The sequence below is a fragment of the Lichenostomus cassidix genome, chromosome 11 (genome assembly GCF_008360975.1).
Source record: "Lichenostomus cassidix isolate B80296 chromosome 11, HeHo_3.0, whole genome shotgun sequence".
NCBI classification, from domain to species: domain Eukaryota; kingdom Metazoa; phylum Chordata; class Aves; order Passeriformes; family Meliphagidae; genus Lichenostomus; species Lichenostomus cassidix.
In genome coordinates, this window is record NC_139492.1 from 12,215,835 (window position 1) to 12,234,245 (window position 18,411).

General features: G+C 37.8%; 1 long non-coding RNA gene across 2 annotated transcripts in view; it reads right to left on the reverse strand.

The window, feature by feature from the left end:
* Positions 1–268: 268 nt before the first annotated feature.
* LOC146432316 (uncharacterized) overlaps positions 269–18,411 on the reverse strand; it is a 95,403-nt gene continuing 77,260 nt past the window's right edge. For both annotated transcript variants that reach the window (XR_014854556.1, XR_014854555.1), the window contains exon 4: positions 269–433. This is a non-coding gene — a long non-coding RNA (uncharacterized LOC146432316). The remainder of the gene's footprint in view (positions 434–18,411) is intronic.

Here is an 18,411-nt window from a genome sequence, read left to right on the forward strand (position 1 = left end):
ACAGAAGGCAAACATGGTTTTTGCACACCCATCTGTACAGCAGTGGTATCTCAGTAGCCTCCACTGAAGTTAATGTAATAGTTTGAGTGATGCCATACATTAAGAGTTAACTTATAACAGTACTTCAGAGCATTAATGTCTCCTTTATATCTACATTAATAGATCACAGCAGACAGAGTAGCTCTGCTGCACAGCACAGAAAGAAACAAGCTCAGGAACTTGCTACTTAAGCTCTCCATCCCTCAATTTAATTTCCTCTTACCTTTTCTTGTTGCAGTTCACTGGTGTCAGGAACTCAACAGATGGTTGCTGCTACTTTTTTTTTTTTCCTGGTGGGCCATGATGCTGTGTCACTGCAAGGGTGCTTCAGGGTGCACTGAGGGTTGAGATGCTTTGGGAGACAAAGAAGCTGCCTGAGGTACCGATGACCTGTCTGAATAAACAAACAGAACTGGTTATACAAATACAGGGCACTTTCTTGCAGCATCTTCAACAAGTAGTTTTACCTTGTGGGACTGTTTGATGAACTAATTTTCAAAAGCTAAAAAAGGCAAAAGTAAAATAAATGTTGCATAAACCCCAGACAACTTCTGGGTATTTATTTTACCTCAAGAATTTCCAGCTTATAATGAAAGTGAGAAAAGATGAAGGCAACTATACAGACAATACATGACATTGCTACAGCTGTATGCAACCCAGTCCTGATGTTCCATCAACCTGGATTATATAAGCCACTTTATCATCCTGAGACATCTGGCAAATGACCAATACACTTTTGTCTCTATTTTTCTTTTTTGATAGAACAGCTTGACCAAGATTAAAAGTAAAATTAGCATCTTATAGAGATACATGCAATAGTCTGCATAATTGCACATAGGTTATGTTAGTAGGGTATTTTCATAGATGAAACTTCCTTTGCTCCACAGCACTTTCACACTTGAGTTTGTTTCATAATTTAGATTGTTCCCCTAAATAGCATACCACGACATACAGCTAAACATTCTGCTGGATCAGTCATACAATTACACATGTTTGTTCCACATGTGCCTACCAAAAATATTCAGAGCCTCCATATAGCTTCCTTTTTTAAAGTAAATAGCAAAGAATAGATTGTTTCATTCCTCTCCAAAACTTTAGTCCTAGTAGGCAAAAAACAGTCTTAGTGCATGTGAAAAGCATGGGCAACAAAAAAGCACAAAAGCTTTTTTGCTGTTTTCCATTTAAGCTATCAAACAAGTAAAAACACACTGGCTAGAAGCCAATTTGAATCATAGTTAAATAAATTTCTATAACACTTATTCACTTTGGACAATGCAAAATAATTGATCAAGAGCATTCTAAAAATTTCCTTCTTGTTGCTAAAGCAAAACTGCCTTGTAATGCAGCATCACACACAGTAAAATAAGCCAATTTTTTCTAAATGTGGGAAAAGTTTAAAAATTGTTGTTAACAAAATATACATCTTCTCTTCCAAAAGCAATTATGAACATTTTACTTTTTTTTAAATATAAAACCAAGCAGATATAATTTTACCTACAGAACTATTAATTGTCAACTCTGTCCACTTGTCTGTAGGCTATATTCCTCAAAATAACAGCATTAGATTGATTATTCAGCTAGCAAATACACACGAGCTGTTCATTTTAAAAACATTTCATTAACCAAGTAGGGTCTTGGACTGAATGAAATGGCCTTGTTTTTCTTGGTGCATTGTAGTAGATCATGTACCTAAATTATCAATGATATTTAACCTCCAGCCTGAACTAATGTGGCTGACAGGAGGAGAGCTGACTTTTAAACCCAGCCAGATAGTGTTTTCTGACAGAGTTTCAACTGAACAACACACATGTAGACAATTAGCCAGGTTTTCAAGGCTGGCCAAACCCAGAGAAGAGCTGGAAATGTGTTCCGTAGTGTTTCTCATTACAGACTGACAGACAGAGAGGATTCCATGGGAGAACGGCTGGCTCACGGCTGGCCTTTCATCTCAGTGACCTGTGCATAATGTGCCCCAGATCCCGTGAGTGTGAGTGCAGTCTCACCTGGAAGCTGATTTTCCCAGTGTTTGGGCAGTGTGTGACTCGGGGGCAGTGCAGGTGGCAGCCAGGGTGTCAGGCAGGCAGGGCTGGGGCAGGAGTGCAGTTCCTGGTGCTGCTGCTCCAGGCAGGGCTTTGCCCCACACAGCCCCTGCAGAGCTGCCTCAGCCCCTCTGCACACTGTGCACACACAGAAGGTTACAGATCTTGGGAATCTGGGCCAGGTGGCTTGGGGAGATGTCTAAACTTCCTGACAAAAAAATGTAGCTTTGCTCTCCTCACAAAAAAAAACCCCAAAAAACCCAAAACACTTAGCCCCAACCCAATCTGGTAACACTGCTTTAATTCACTACAATGCTGTTATTCCTCATATCAATCTCTTCAAGTACAGCTACACCTGCACCTCCCTGAGCACGGGGAGGGATTTGCATTTGAAGTACAGTTTACTTCAGCAGTTTGCCTGGAATAATTGATATTTTGTTATTTTTCCAATGCTGTAACAAGAGTTCAGTATGCGTTAGTCTGTGCGTGTTCTCAAACATCTGTGTGGCAATCAGATAAAACCCAAACATACTGATAAGATACTCCAAAAGGAAGCATAGAATACATAAACACAGTGTGTCTACCATGAGCTGATACATTGATTTCTTCATACTTTTCACATACTCTCTTGAATTGTGCTGTTAAGCCAGGATTTCTCACAGTCAGGAAAGCAAACCCAACTCCTACATCCAATTTCCCTGCAGTTTTTCTAAACCACAAACTACTACAATTTATAGTGGAGAATATCTACTATGACACATTTTCTCAAAGGGAATATTTACTGGAGAATCCATCACTCTAATGACATCTTTTTTAACCTCTGTTAACTGTTTTGCTACAAGGATGTCTATTCACATGAATTAGTAGAGCCTATATTAGTCAGTAGTAGACCACCACATGTGGTTTTGTAGAGAGAAAACACTTCAGATTTCATGTAAAGAATATGCAAAATTTGAATCTGTTTTATATGCGTGCAAATTATTCTAGAAACAATTTTCTCCTTTTTACAGTAAACTTTGGCCTCTCAAAGATGCACTCTGTAAGCACCTTTGCACATGATGCTGAAACAGAAGAATATGTGAGATACTTACTTTCCTTTTACTCTCATTTAATCTGATGACCCTTCTGTACTTAGTGGTCCCAGAGAAACCCCAAACTATCTTTTATTATTCTCCATGGCCACATTTTACTTCTCAAATATTTACTGCTTAGCTACACCTAATTGCCTTCAATGTTGCCTCTTGGAGAAGCAATGACTATCAGCCTCTTCAGATTGCTCTTCCCAATGTTGCTACATGAATGATATGGTTACAACTCTCCCAGTACTTATTTTCTTACAGTTAAAACATCTGGAGCCAGTTACTAACATGAGAATCACAAAAGGAAAGTTTCTAGCCTTTGTGGTTTCTCAGAAAAGTCACTCAAACATACCCAACAAGCCCACAAACCAGAAAATAAAGTTGTAATTTTATTTATTTAAAATATAATTAATTTTCAGTACTTAAGGATGACAAAACTGTTTGGCTGATCCTCTCATCTCAGTGTGACCCTGATGCCCTGACTCCTCTAATGGACAGACAATGGGGTGTTTGGTCATGGGAGGAGCATTTTCCTGTGCTGGAGAGGATGCTCAGAGCAAAGACACTGCTGACCAGTGTGTGGCCATGCTAGAGCAGGAAAGAGTAGTGCTGCCCTGCCCATGAGCAAATATAACTTGAAAATTCTGTGTTTATTTCCTACTGTAATATACCTATTGTTCCTATTCTCTAGGGCACTCACCCAAATGGTTACATGTACAACAATTAACAAATAAAATAGTAGTACAAAAGCAAAATTCACACTGCTGTCCAAGATTCACATAGTTTGGGAATTTGCTCAAAGATAAATTATGTTTTTAAAACCCATAAAAATTTCCAAGTAGTACACAGCTACTTGTTTGTGAACTAATTTTACATTTTAAAGGTACTTAGGGATTTACACTTTGGACTTAAAGAGTTCTAAAAAGATGTGTTAGAGAAAACTTTTAAGAGACTACAAGCCATTTTAGTTTATGTGCAAGAACGTACCTGGGTAGAAGAGAAGCCCTTGGAAAGCTTCAGAAACCTTTAATGTGCAGCCCTTGTCTTTCCCATTTTTGAAACCTTACTCACTTGAGTAAAATAACTGCCTACTGATTCTTTCAATCTGACAGGCTGTAACTGTCTGAGCCTGCCTTGGTCACAGAGGGCCAAGAAAAGCTGCCTTACATTGTCCTTCCCCTCTTGTTCCTCTGTTTCTCACCTTTTTCATCTTTCTTGTGAATTTAGAGAGCTTCCCACTTCTAAACTCTCAAGCTTTCAAAGTGTGACACATGAGTTTAACACATCTTGTTAACTTAATATTTCACAGAAAAGACTTTCCTTTGGAAATATTCTAGGTCAGCTTTACCACTACTATGAGAAGTAATTTTTCTAAGGTCTTGATTCATATAAGTACCAAGTATCCACAGATTCCGAGATCAGAATTAGACCTTTTATGGTTTCCCACTGGAATCTGATTTAAAAACAAATAAAAATCAGATGAGCAGTTTTGGTCCACTGCCATCAATGGGAATTGTAAAGAGTCACAAAGGAGAAAATCTTCTTAAAACAGTGATGGAAATAGAGAAGGAAAAGCATGAAAGGGCTTCCAGTCATGCAGTGGATGTTGCTCCCTTGTGAACACACTCTGACGTTTTCTTAACAATGAACAAAAGCTATTTTCTCCAAGGGGACAGGAAAAGGCTCATGCTAAAGCTGGGTCAGGACTGGTTAGCACTGAGCTTCTGTGTGATTGGTGAGAGGAGTTAAAGTCCAGTTAAAAGTCTCCCTTGCCTGTCCCCAGCCTATACTCTCCCTTTGAAGTCCATCTTGTCCCTCCAAAATGCTCCTCACTGGGTATCAGTTTTGTATAAAGTTCCCTATCCAGTCCAGCTTTTATCCACACATCCCTATAGCTGTGCTGCTTTTCCTTTCCAAATCTCTAGTTGTAAAACTGTCCCCCCTAAAAATGGACCATTTAGGAAGAAACAGATGAGAATTTAATATATTAACACTTCTTTCCAGCAGTTAATAATAAAGCTTTATCTGAATGGGTCTTGGTTCCTGTCACATTTGATATCCCTGCTTTGAAGCAGTACTAGCACCTCTGCTTCATACAAATTTTCATATCATTTGAGACTGTGGGGGGGGGTAATTTTTTTTTCTCCATTAAGTGACTCTTATATATTTAAAAAAATACCAAAACAAAACCCAAAAAAACCTTGAAAAGAATTTGCAAAATCTTAAAGGTGAACAAATATTTAGGAAAAATGAAATAAAACATCTTCATTTAAAAAAAAAAATATTGCTTTGGCCCTCAAAGCTGAGATATATTTATCCTTTAGTGAGCTCTAACAAATAGGATAATGGAACACTAAAGCCACAGGTAAAGGCAATACTGTCACAATTCATAAAAGTGAAAGTCAAGTACAGATTAATACTAAGATGCAGACTTTATTGGCTTGATCACTGCACAATATTATTTCAGGAACAGTGTACCACAGAGCTCTCACTTCTATTGTTTTTACACTTAACATCTACGAGGACAGAAAAACTCACTTGTAAACTGGAGAGAAAGCCAGAACTTTCAAAAGTAGAGCAATCTGAAGATGTTCAGGATAAAATTTTAAAATAAACAAGAGGAAAAGCAGTTTTTCCAGAAGAATGCTTCCTCCCCCTCTTCCCTATCCCACTCTCCTGTCTCCAGCAGAGCCAGCACCAGATGTTTCAGAAGCCACACACTGAGCAGATACACAGGATCATCTGTCCCTTCTTCCAGAAAGGTCTCATCCAAAGGGAAAAATTTAGACAACCTGGTTCAAAGAGCACTCCAGTAGCAGCAAGTAGCAAGCCTTCCATTTTAAATAGCTCTTACCTTTGGAGATAGAAATTTTAATGGAATAATTTGTACATTTCAAACCCAGAAAACTGGGTCACAACTGTAGAAGAGTCTACAGATTGATTTTGTGATAAACACATTAATTTAAAACAGTTCATGGGTATGTAATCTGTGAAGATGACTAATGAAGAAAAAATATTTTCTCAGAATTAAGATTACAACAAAACCAACACAAAGTAAAGTCCTGGTAGGGTAGTAACATTTTACAGATTTCAGAAACAGGTGAAACATTTTCACTCCAAAATAGAAGTGTTTCACCCTAATCCAGGAAATTGCTTTTCCTATTCGCAAACACTTAAAAATATACAAATTTAATTTCCTCAAATATGTTTAATGGCAAATAGAAATTATAAAAATAAAATATTTATTCAAGATTAATAGCAACAATTAAGAGAATGGATTTAAACACTGAAATCAAGATGAATAATTTAAAATGGATTTGTTCCAAAATCAGATTAATGTGCTGGTTTATAGAGATATTTCCTTCTGTGTCTAAATGTAACAGGCAAATTTTTTTCTCTGACTTTGACTGCTTTTTTACTTCTGAAAGCAGCAGCTATAAAGGATTCATGGTGCCAAGTGCTAGGGTCACAAGCTAGGCTGAGGAGCAGAGGAGAGCAGTGCCCAGGATAGCACTGGAGAGGGTAGCTCTGGGTTTCACAGCCCCTCCATCCCCACGATAACTGCATGGTGTAAAACACCTCCTGGGTTGCTTTAAAGCACGCAGACAGCCAGTCCTGCCCTGCCTGGCCCAGGATCAAAGCACTGGAAATGTGGCTCTGTGCCACTGCTCCCCCTGGCTCTGCTCAGCTTCACGAAGGCCAAACTCAGCACAGCTGAGAATCCATCCCAGCACGTTAATCATGGCTTGGGTGGAATTGCTGTCATACTCAAGTTTTCATTTCCTCCACCTTTTAGAGCCTGACTTGTTCAAAAGAACACAAGAGATACTTGATCAATTTTGAAATTAAGCACCTCAGATTGGAAATGTCCTCCATTTTGCAGTTCTAGAAAGCAAGTGAAATTTGTAGAAGTTGAGAACTTATTACATAGAAAATATTCACCAGTGGAATTATTTCAGTTGTCAGTTGACAGTGATGTAAAAACAGCCCTGTGAAAGACAAAGTCCTAATCAAGCTACTGAAAGCATTTTCATATCAAGAAAAATGTACTGCAGTTAATACCAAATTTGATTTGCCAAAAGGGCAAGAAATTGGGTTAGGTACTCACTCTGTCTGGTGCCAGACTTCTGGCAGTACAGCCTCGGACCAGAGCCTTGGGTGTTTCTTTGTCCTCTTTTTTCCCTTCACATGGAGAGAGACAAAGGAAAAAAGAAATTATGGTCATTTCAATGTGATGAAACAAAGTCACAAGAAGAATTGTACATTGACAAAGAACAAGTGTTGACATGGTATCAGCAAAATTTCTTACACAGAACCAAATGTATTTCACCATGGTAGAGATAATTCAAATCTTTATTGCAGTCCAGCTGCAGTGTCAAGTTCAAGAGAATTATTAATTCTTTTTTCATTAATTACTTATAAATGGAATACAGAACAGACACATGCCACAGCTCTGGTGCTATCAGAGCCACAGCTCCATGTATTCTGGAAAACTCAAGACTCACTATTTAAATGGAAACAGAGGCATATTTATAACATTTATAACTGATATCAACATAGCATTATTTCATTCCAGATGTTGTTCATAGGAGTTATCAGAGTTAGGAACGACTATCTCCCACGGACAGAATGGATCAAGATTTCTGTTCACACTGGGATGTGAGGGACCAATAATGCATATGAGGTCACCAAGACCAAGGAGACAAATGGAAACTCCCTATACAATGATAAAATATTTCAAACTAGAAAAAGTTTGCTGGATTATGGAAATACATTCTTTCTGAATACTTTTTCCCCTTCAAATCCTAGCCATCCTTAAAAGTAAGGTGACAGCTCTCACAAGAGAAATTTTTCTTCTCTGCTGTGATTTGATTTAGATCTCCTTTCCAGTGACAGACTGCCAGACTGTGTAAAGCCCAGAGATCTCTACAGCAGGCAGTCCACTAATGACTCAAAGTTTGTGTAAGATACGGAGAGGTATATACAGAGAGCATGGAAAGAGAGAATAGAAGAAGAAAGAATTAAGCATCCATCTCCTTCACCCATCAGACAGGCCCCCCAAGCCCCCAGGCTCGAGACCTGCTGGGCCAGTGGGGAGCAGCATTATTCCTGCTGGGCTCCAGGCATCCCGAGTTGGTCAGTGCAGGTGTTCTACTGCCAATCCATCAATAAGTCACTATAAACTGCAGCTATTAAAAAAGTACAACATATGGAAATGTAGTAATGTGTTCAGTGATTTGTTTGAATGGCTTATATTTTTGGTCTGCAAAGTTTGAAACATCCTATTAAAAAAAAAAGTTTTCTTTTTTTCAGTATCAGTTGCAAAACTGCCTAAAGTCACAGTCACATGTCAAAACCCTGACACCTACTTTTAATGATTTCCATTTCCATTCTAACCGTCTCATCCACTTAAATTCCTCATTGCTTGGCTACTGCTCCAGCATTCACATCTACATTTTATCAGTTCCATGGCTTTCAATGGAATAACTCCACTGTCACACACATACTGTAATGCAACTACGATCTTCATTATGCTAAGTGGACTTTATTCCTTCAGCACCAGTCAAAACAAAAAGGCAGTTAATTTTTTTCTTTTTGATTATCATTTTCCACTTCAAAATAATTTACCTTGGTTCTTAAAAATAAAATAATCCACTTAATCGATCTTTGCTTTAGCAAAGAATAAGGAACTCTCACATTATGGGCATTTTGAGAAAAATACTTTGATGAGATTCAGCTGAGTAGAATAGTCATAATTAATATAAGTCAACTGCGCCAAAGCAACATATTATTACTTCATAGGGGATGTTTGCAATGGAAGATGAATTATTGACTCAACAGGCCTAACAGTCCTGACAGAGCTTGACCTGCATTAAGCCTGCACTACATACAGCCAAAAAAAATGAAGCCTCATTCTGCAGTTCTCACATTATCTAACCACTTCTGAGAAAAGGCTTTCCATTCCCCAGTGTTGGTAAAATGCAAACTACTAATTAATATCTTGCATGCATTGTTATAATTAATAATGGTTGTTGGAATCTAGGAGGCTTAACCAAGACTAGAGTCTTACTGCAGTGCTTTAGGAACATCTTGGAACAGGCAGCTCTGCCTTACATTACTCAGTTTACAAACTAGACAGACACGGGCAGACAAAATTAGGTCCTCTTGCCCATGTTCACACAGTTGAAACACAGGGAAAGGGACCACCACAATGGAATAGGACAATGAAATTTCCTACTTATACCCACTCTTGGGAATAAATATAACTTTGGGCCTCAAACCCAAGGAATCACTTCAGGGATTTTAATGATGGTGTGAATGGGTTTCTCCTATATTTTAAAGAAGTTCAACACAAAATATATTTCCTTTGCTACAAGCAAAGGCAGTTTTCAGCATTCCTCACAATAGGAAGGGGAAAAGTGGATTAAAAAATAGTTTTGTTGAAGGATGCATGAACTCTTCTTTTGGGTCGAAGTATCTTTCATGTCACTAGAATTGTGTGTTTCTGGAGGAAAGTCTGCTTTGTGACCACTTCTTGTGTTTCATGCAAAGTTTAGCTTTGGTCAATATGATTGAGAATAAGGGAAGACACTACACTTCTTTAAAGAATGATGTACAAAGCATTACCATTGAACTATTGTTGTTACATATACAGGTACAGCCAAGACCAAAGGGCATGCAAAAACAGAATCAAGAACAATTGTTTCTTAGAGACTGTTATGAGTTTTAATAGACAGACTAGAGAGATAGCAAACAAATTAGTGCCTTAGTCATAAGAGCAGACCACTGCCTGGAGAGCTGAAAGGACTGATTTTCTTTTCTCCTGAAAATATACCTTAATCAGCCTTACTGTGTGGAAACTGAGTGATGGAACCATATTTCACTAGGAAAATGAGTCCTCACAGCATTCAAAAAAAGTGGTTTACATACCATATTTTGAAATCCTTAGAAATATGGCTACAGGAGATCAGAAATGTAGAACAGGTGAAACAGGTACTGAGCAGAGCCAGAGAAGAGCCATATTCTATTGCACATGAATTTCATGTTTCACAATTTCAGAGATATTTTTAACACAAAAAACGTGTGCATGTATGTGTGTGTGGAAGACTATGAAATTACGGAAGGTTGTGGAAGTCTTAATTAGCTTGGGTTAGTCTCAGAGGTCACCCAGGAGAGACAAAACTAATTCATAAAAAACCTCAGCCAGAGTAAAGAGCCCAAAGTTCCCATCAAAATAGTGCAGAGAAACATCTCTTATATCTGAAAGCATCTCAAAGGGGTGACAGGTAGGCAAACATGGAGAAACCTAAAGAGCAAGGAGGAGACACAAGTGACACCAGCTGAAGAGAGAAGAAAAAAAAGATATCAAATTCTTGATACACTTTTGTGGCCCTGCCTTCCTTTTCACAAAAAAAAGCATTTCTTCACAGTGAGAGGTTTAAAGAATTCTTTCAAAAACTCCACCTGGTCCTAAGGAGTCTGCTCCCTTGAAAACTCTCAAAGGCTGGCTATTTTTAATTTTCCTTCAGCTGTTTCCATTTTTATCATTTTTATCTGCCTTCTGGATAGGAACATGTACTTGGCACAGCTTGGCAGTTCTTATGAACTCTGAGCCTTGGAAGCACCTTGTCCTCTACCGTGGACAGATTTACCAAGGGCCACTGAACATGCACCAGCAGAGGTTGGATGGCAGGAGATCTAAAGTGAAATCTCACATAACTCAAGCTAACTACAAAGATCTACCATGTATATCACCACTTCAGGAAATATTGCTGTCACATGGTCCCTGATGTCCAGTGATAAAAAAGAACATGTCAGAACTTTTATAAATGCTATTATACCTTCCGATCTTTCTGTTTTTCTTGTCTTGGGACACACACTTCCAATGGCTAAAGAAAGACAGGAAAGATAACATCAAGAGGGAGACTCCCAACTGGGAGTCCCTGCCAGATCCTGTCCTGTAGTTTTGCCCATTGTTTGTTACCAAGATGGGAACTGGGGCATCATACAGGCCATGAAATTCTTCCAAGCAAATCCAGAGAAGAGTGAAGGCAGTAAAGAATACAGAATTACCTAATATTTTCACCGCCATTCAAATATTCCACATGGCACAGAATGACATGATTCCTTTTATAGCTGCTTTAAAAGTCTGAGTTTTCCATTTCCTGAACCTGATTTCTTTTCGCTTATTCTGCTTCATGTTAGTTTTTCACCATGCACTGTTTGTCAGCTCCTACAGCAACCAGACCCACAGTAAAATGAAAAAAGGTCCTCCTAGTATCTGATCTACCTATCAGGAAGAAATGAAAGATTATAGCAGGGCTCTTCTGGAGTAGAATTTTAAAAAGATGGTATCAAAACGTGCTAAAAAAAAAAATTCTATCTACACATCTGAAGAAAAAAATCTCTTCCATCCATTTAGAATCTTCCTGATGGTGTCAGGATCAATTCTATCACATTACAGAGCAATTATGCACCATCATCTCTCCTTAACTGAGAACTAAAGAAAGATTTTAGTACCAACAGGGTCTTATATAAGCCTTGTTTGAAGCATTGCAAAACTGTTTCATGTGTGTGTCTACAGTATAATGACACTAAGAAGTTAAAGAAGGAAGTTAATAAGTTTAAAAGTGTTCAAAATAAAAATGCCTTTTAATTTTTTCTGTTACTTTTTTTAGGATTTCTCAGCTTTAAAGTAAAATTCAACAGTACTTTTAATTTCTTTATATTAAAGTACCTTTGTTACCTATTAAGAATGATTGATCTATTTTAATAATGGAATAAGAAATGCTGACACACTCCTGGCAAAGAAAAAGTGTGGAAAAATAATTCCTGGATTACTGGATATCCCTTAGAAATTTTTAGCCACATATAAAAGGAGAGAAAAAAGAAGAGTGATGCCTAGTTTGAAAAACTGACTTCCATCAAGAATTATGAGGAGAATAAAAGCTAATAAATTGGCTGACAAACAAATGAGTTTGTTTAAGTTTAAAATTGGTAACTGTTCATTTTCTTTCTAGAACTGTAGCAAGGGTCAGATGCTGATGAATATAATATGGGATTCATTTAAAAATCATATCTATTTATTATATGGAATAATAAAAAAAGACAAGTCACATCTTTACCTCTGCAAGAGAGTAAATAATTTTCACATACTCCTTTTTTCTGAGGCTGACATAAAGTCACCATATGGGTCATAATGGAAACAGTATCTTCCACCTCTTTGTACCTGAGCAAATGACCTCCTTTCAAGATGAATTTTCCAGAAAGAAGGTAATTGAATTACTTGAGTGCTGATCCACTTCAAAGGTTGTTCTTTATAGGAAGTATAATCAGATTCTGATGCTTTGATCAAGGGAATCTATGAACCTGTTACTCGATCACAAACTCTACTATTTGCCATGAAGAGATAACTAATCAATTACAGAAATACATCTGCTCTGAGTAATGTTATTGATGACTTGACAGAAGGAATGCATAATTCAAAGAGCAAAACCCTTGGGAAAGCTGGCAGTGGCTGTGGACCAAGGAATTCAAATGAGACAGAGGGTGGCCAGCCTAGAGGAATGTTGCTAATGGTCAAATGGGAGAATCTCCTCTGGCTTAGTTTGAAATGAAGGATGGCAGTGAAAGGAAGGGTCTGGCGCAAATCTGGTTAGAAATATGGTCTGTCAAGTCCTGGCACCCTTCCCATTCCCTGAGCAAGCCTGGTCAGCTTCACAGCAGAACCTGATTGTTTCTGCTGTACCACACTAAGGAAGTACTTGCTCTCTTCCGGAGAAGCTTATCCAAGGGCAGGGTTCATTCACCTTTCTTGTGTGCCATGCACAAACCTGTGCTTCTGAAGCTTGGGTCTCCTTTTCTCAAAGGGCCATGATCTGCCTGAATTTTCTCAAACATGAACCTCAACCTACATGAAGTGGATGCATTGCTCCTTCATGACACAAGCACTGAGATAATTAATGTTTTAACTTTTCAGTGAGAAACAAACAAATGGATTTAAGAATATTAAAGAATGGACAGAAAATATTCCAGAAACTTGGCAGCAATGAAGGATATTGATAGCAGACTGAATTTTCTTGTTTGCTCTCTTTTAAATTACACAGGAAGATAAAGTGAATTAAAAAAGGAAGGCATAAATATAAAACCACTGAAAGCAAACATTCAGCAGACCAGTTATTAAACTTATGGAACTCACTGCAAAATGACAAGTTTGAGTCAGAGATATGAATGAGAATGAAAAAGAAATTAGATATTTACAAGACCATCATTATAAAATAAGTAGGTTATTGTTAGAAAGTATCCAAGTCCTTGTCAAACTATTTATATGGCAACCACTGTTAAAGAAAGGGTTACAGAGACAGTTTCCCAATAGGAACTGGTTATTCTGCAAGGACTCAGCCCTGCTCCATTAACATCAGTGGGTTTTCCTGTTGGGTTCAAAGAATAGGATTAGGTCACAAGATTATTTCTTGCAAAATCCTGTAATGTGTCTGACTGTTGAAATCAACCTCCGTTTATGGCTGACATCAATTGTTTGTAGCATTGGCAAGATGCATGCCCGTCTTATCTTCTCTTTATCTCCACAAGACTTCACACAAACACCATAAAGTGTCTAATAAATGTAATTTCTCATAACCTGCCTTAACTCCTTCCAAAAATATGCTACATTTCTTATGTTGGAGGCATTTTAAGTGAGAAATTGAAACTACTCCATATATTTAAAAATCCAATATATTAGTTCACATGACTAATTGTACTAGACTGTGGTCACAAAAAAAAAAGATCAACTGTAATAATTACACCCAAGTGTTAAAGACTCTCACTATTGTACTGTGCGAGCATCTCAGAGCAGCTTTACAATTCAGGCATATAGGAGGAGATATGTGTCATTAACTAAATTTGAGTAATTAAAAACATCCTTTTTGAGTAGAGTGCCTTACAGCCCTTGACTGAGTTACACCCAGACCCACAGGTGCCCTCCTTTGGTTCATGAACTGTGTGATTCACAAGAAAAAACACACATTTTTAAGCATAAAACCCCCACAGCCACAACCTACAAGTGCTCTTCAAATTCTAAAATCAACTTGAGGCTAACATAGGAAAGAATCTGAGGGGAATCTGGAGATCTGAGGGGAATCTGGAGATCTTAAGAGTAACAAAACAAAGCACTGCAAAGAAAGTTATCTTTGCAATTTTACCTACCCTAAATAATTCAAAGATCAAAATATTTGTCAGTTAAAAACTTCATTCTTTCCTACATCCATTTAAAATGAAAGCAGCTTTTTTCTTTTTCGCTAAACTCAATTGAATTAGGTCAAACTTTAAGAATATGTTTCATTGCTTTGCTTGTGCTCAGTGCTTCAATGGCCAATCACAAGCAACTTTATCCACTGCAAGCAGGACTAGAGCTGACTGGGGAGAGATGAAGGCAACCCTTAGAATACAATCTCTTCCCATTTTGCCCTTGAATTGTAAGCATTCAGAGAAGACAGAAAAATAAAGTGTCTGAGGTCTGGACAAAATTTTGCTGAATCATTCATGTGAGTAGCTCAGCCAAATCTGGAACCTCCTGCTGCAAAAGGCTGCAGATCTTTAGTGGAGGATGACCCTCACAAAGTGTGGTTACAGCTGATATTCAGTGGCAATAATAATTGTCCACGGGCTTTTAAGCAAACAGGGGATGCATATGCACCTCTTACTCTTTCTTTCATTTTGAATCTATGTGAAGCTGTTTATTTTATTACCTTTTATTTCCAAGATGAAGGAAAGCTGTAGTCCATGCACAGTATTAACATTTTAAAAAGTAGGGGGAAAGCACAAGTCATTTGAATTCAGTTTTTATGCAGCATGCCAAAATAGGGTGAAGATAAAAGTGATAGCAGTGCACTGAATGAATTGTAAGGTTTGTTTTTATCTTTCTTATTGAACAGATTCCTGCAGTTTACTTTTTTGAGCATCTTACAGCATCTTTGGATCAACCAACAAAGAAATTCCTTTTGCACACAGCATGTGGTCAAATGAAGATTCTGTTCAAAGTGACATGAAATCAGAAATATTGGCTATATAACAGGTATTGTCTTTTTCTATACCTCTGTTCTTCATTGTCAGTAGTCGCCATAACTGAAGAGACACACTCACAAAGAAGTAAGAAATGTTCAAAGTGGGCAACAGATGCTTTATTAGAAGGCAAACCTTTCTCTTTTCTCTATTCATTTTATCCTAACACCAGCAGGTTTCCAAGGGGAAGAAAAAGCAGCTTTGAACTTTTTTTTCATTCCAACTGCTGGATTTTTTTAAAAAGGTCCTAATTTCAAATGATTTAGTGAAGTCTGACTTAGTGCTCTTATGCTAGAAAACATTTAATGCTTTAATAGTAGGATCACTGTGAGTTCCCCTTTATATTTGCTTTTTTTTCTGATTATTAATTGGACAGACAAGTCCCAGTTATTGGTACTTCAGAATTCTGCTCCTCCAGGACCCAAACAATGCTCTTCTTGGGTGGTAGGGAGCTACAGGGGACCTTTGACCTGCATAGCCTGGGAACAGTTCATGGATTTGTTCCAGTGTCCTATATGGAAACTGTTTTTACCTCCACATGCATACAAAACTTGTGATGTTATCACCTTAAAAAGACACACTACACTAGTGAGGAGTCAGGCCAACCTCTTAATTGAAGTCAGTTGGAGTTTTGCTCAATCACTGAATACCAAATTGAACCCAAAGGAAAACAGCAGACCCGAAGCAGGAGCAAAGCAGCCTAGTTGCACACGAACCCATCTGCATCCCGCCCTGGAGCTCCAAAGGCCAGTGTCACGTGGCCAACAAAACAGCATCCCTGGAGCCCTGCTTAACATAAACGTTTCATCACACTGCCTTGAAACTTGAAGTTGTTCACTGTAGTTATAGCATGAAAAAATAGCAGGACTAGCACATTCTTATATTCCATGTCAATGAGCAGGGATGAATTGGCATAAATAGGGCTTAATTCCTATTTCTGAGACTATGTAGGAGCCATGGGGACTGGATATACATCAGCATTGTGTATATCCTCTCCGTGGAAGCACAGTAAATGCCATTCAACACAAAAGTTTCATTTAGACCAGCAAGAGTATCAAAGTAACAGTTGATAAGCCAGGACCCAGGCACATGAAAAAAGATGAGATGTTAGCAAAAGTGCAGTCAGCAGAGAGAGTTATTAGAATGCAATTTTGCGTAGCACATCACATTTGATGTCACTATAAAACTGCATCATGAGTGAGCATTTTATTTAATTAATACTCGGTCAAATTATACATGCTGTTCAATTGCTGATCAGCAACTCAACCTCAGACATTGTTCTCCATCTGAATAGCTTAACATGTTCAAGAGCATCAACACAGGATGTCCTTGAGCTCTGGTTCTGAGATTGCTGGACTCTGCAGGGAACCAGAAGCAATGAAAAACCAGTCTGAGAAACCAGTGAGCTGTTTAACTTCCAAGGGGATTCAGTGATCCTGACAATTTGCTTCTGCCATTTTTTCAGCTTCTAACCTGTACCTCAAAAGGTAATGATCTGTTCAGAATTTCTTGGGCACCTCTTTTTCTTCCTTCTTTTCTATTTCCAGAGAAATGGACAACGCAATTCCTGGTGATTTTTTTAATGTGTTTTAGGTAGGAGACCAGTTAGGGACCAGCCTTTCCTACACTGTACTTAACATTCCTTCGCTTTCCAAGAGGACAGCTAGTCAGAAGTTTTAATTGCAAACTACCAACTTCTGCCCGCAGGACTTATTAGCAGTGGTACCTTTGAGAAATCTGCACAATTGTTGTGTGCAGCAAATCTGTGATTCTTAGTAAAATAATCGCCTGATAAACTTCGAGACCATTTACATTGTTATGTGCCTACTGAATTAAAGTAGAAAGAAGCACTGTTATAAAGCAATGCCTGTCCTACAGAGTTGTTCTATTATCCAAAATCTGAATTTCTTTTCTTCAAAAAGCTGTAAGAGTGACAATTTAAAAATCACAATGTATAAAATGTAGAATTAATATTTTCACATGACCGTTATTACATTATTCCAAGGACATATTCAGAACACTGAAGTAGCCACCTCAGAGGAGCAGAATTTCTGTTTTATTCTATGTATCTTAAGGCCCATGAGAAAGAAATCAAGATATCATAGGTCTTTATGGCTGTTTATTCACATTTTGTGTATTAAACTTTGCATAAATATACCAGAAATAATACAACTACACATCAAAGAGGTGCAAAAAAGAAAGAAAATTATTTGTAGAATGGGCCCATGCATTTTGCTACTGAAAAAAATATATGTATTGAAAGGCATCTTTTCAAAGAAAGCAAATGAACTTATAAAATTAAAGTCAGGAAAGTAGGATTACATGAGGAATACAATAACGGGGAGAAGGTCAAAAAGATTCAGAGAATACACTACCAAAGAATAAAGCTATTGTGTAGATGAACTGGATTAAATTAACCTCCAACACTAGGGCTCATTCAGAATAGAATGTAAAAAGTAATAATTTTTAAAGGGTGGAAGTGACCTAAGTGTGCAGAAGTTGCAGACATTACTTGATAAAATAGGATATTGTGTCTTGCATCTAAATACGTGAACACAATCCAAGGTTCTGCTAAACACTGAGTTTTGACCCTGTTTGTATGGCCAGGCTTTGCTCAAGAGGGAGCACAAGGCAGTTGTCAGAGGAGGTGGCTGCTGCAGCCTCCACTTCCTGTCTTTCTGAAAATTAAGTTCTGTGTACTTTCTAGTCCCTACATTTCTACTGAATGAAGGTTTATTTAGAAGATTTTTATTAGAGCAGATTATTATAACTGGGGAAACAAAAAGTTTTAGAAGGCTGGTTTTACTCACCTGTCACCAGCAAGTTCAGAAATTAGATGTTCTTATTACAGTATTCAAAGCAAGCTTGACAAAATTTTGCAGTAGCTGTTGTTGATGAGTGGTCAGTGCTAGTCGTACCCCAAAAGGCAGCATAATGGAAAACTTTGGTGATCACAGATGCATAAAGTGAGAAATGTGGAGGATAGAGAATATAAGGCAGTTATGCAACACACTGTGAAACACAGTGAAATTACTGAACTGCTCTAATAGTTCAATAATTCCTCCTGAAGAGGAAATAACATGGGATAAATTTTAGAAAGCAAGTCTTGAATGACAAAGAAAGAAATAGTCAAGCTGCAAGATAAGTATGCAGCAAGCAGAAAAACTAATTTAGCTGGAATCTGAGGGGAAAAA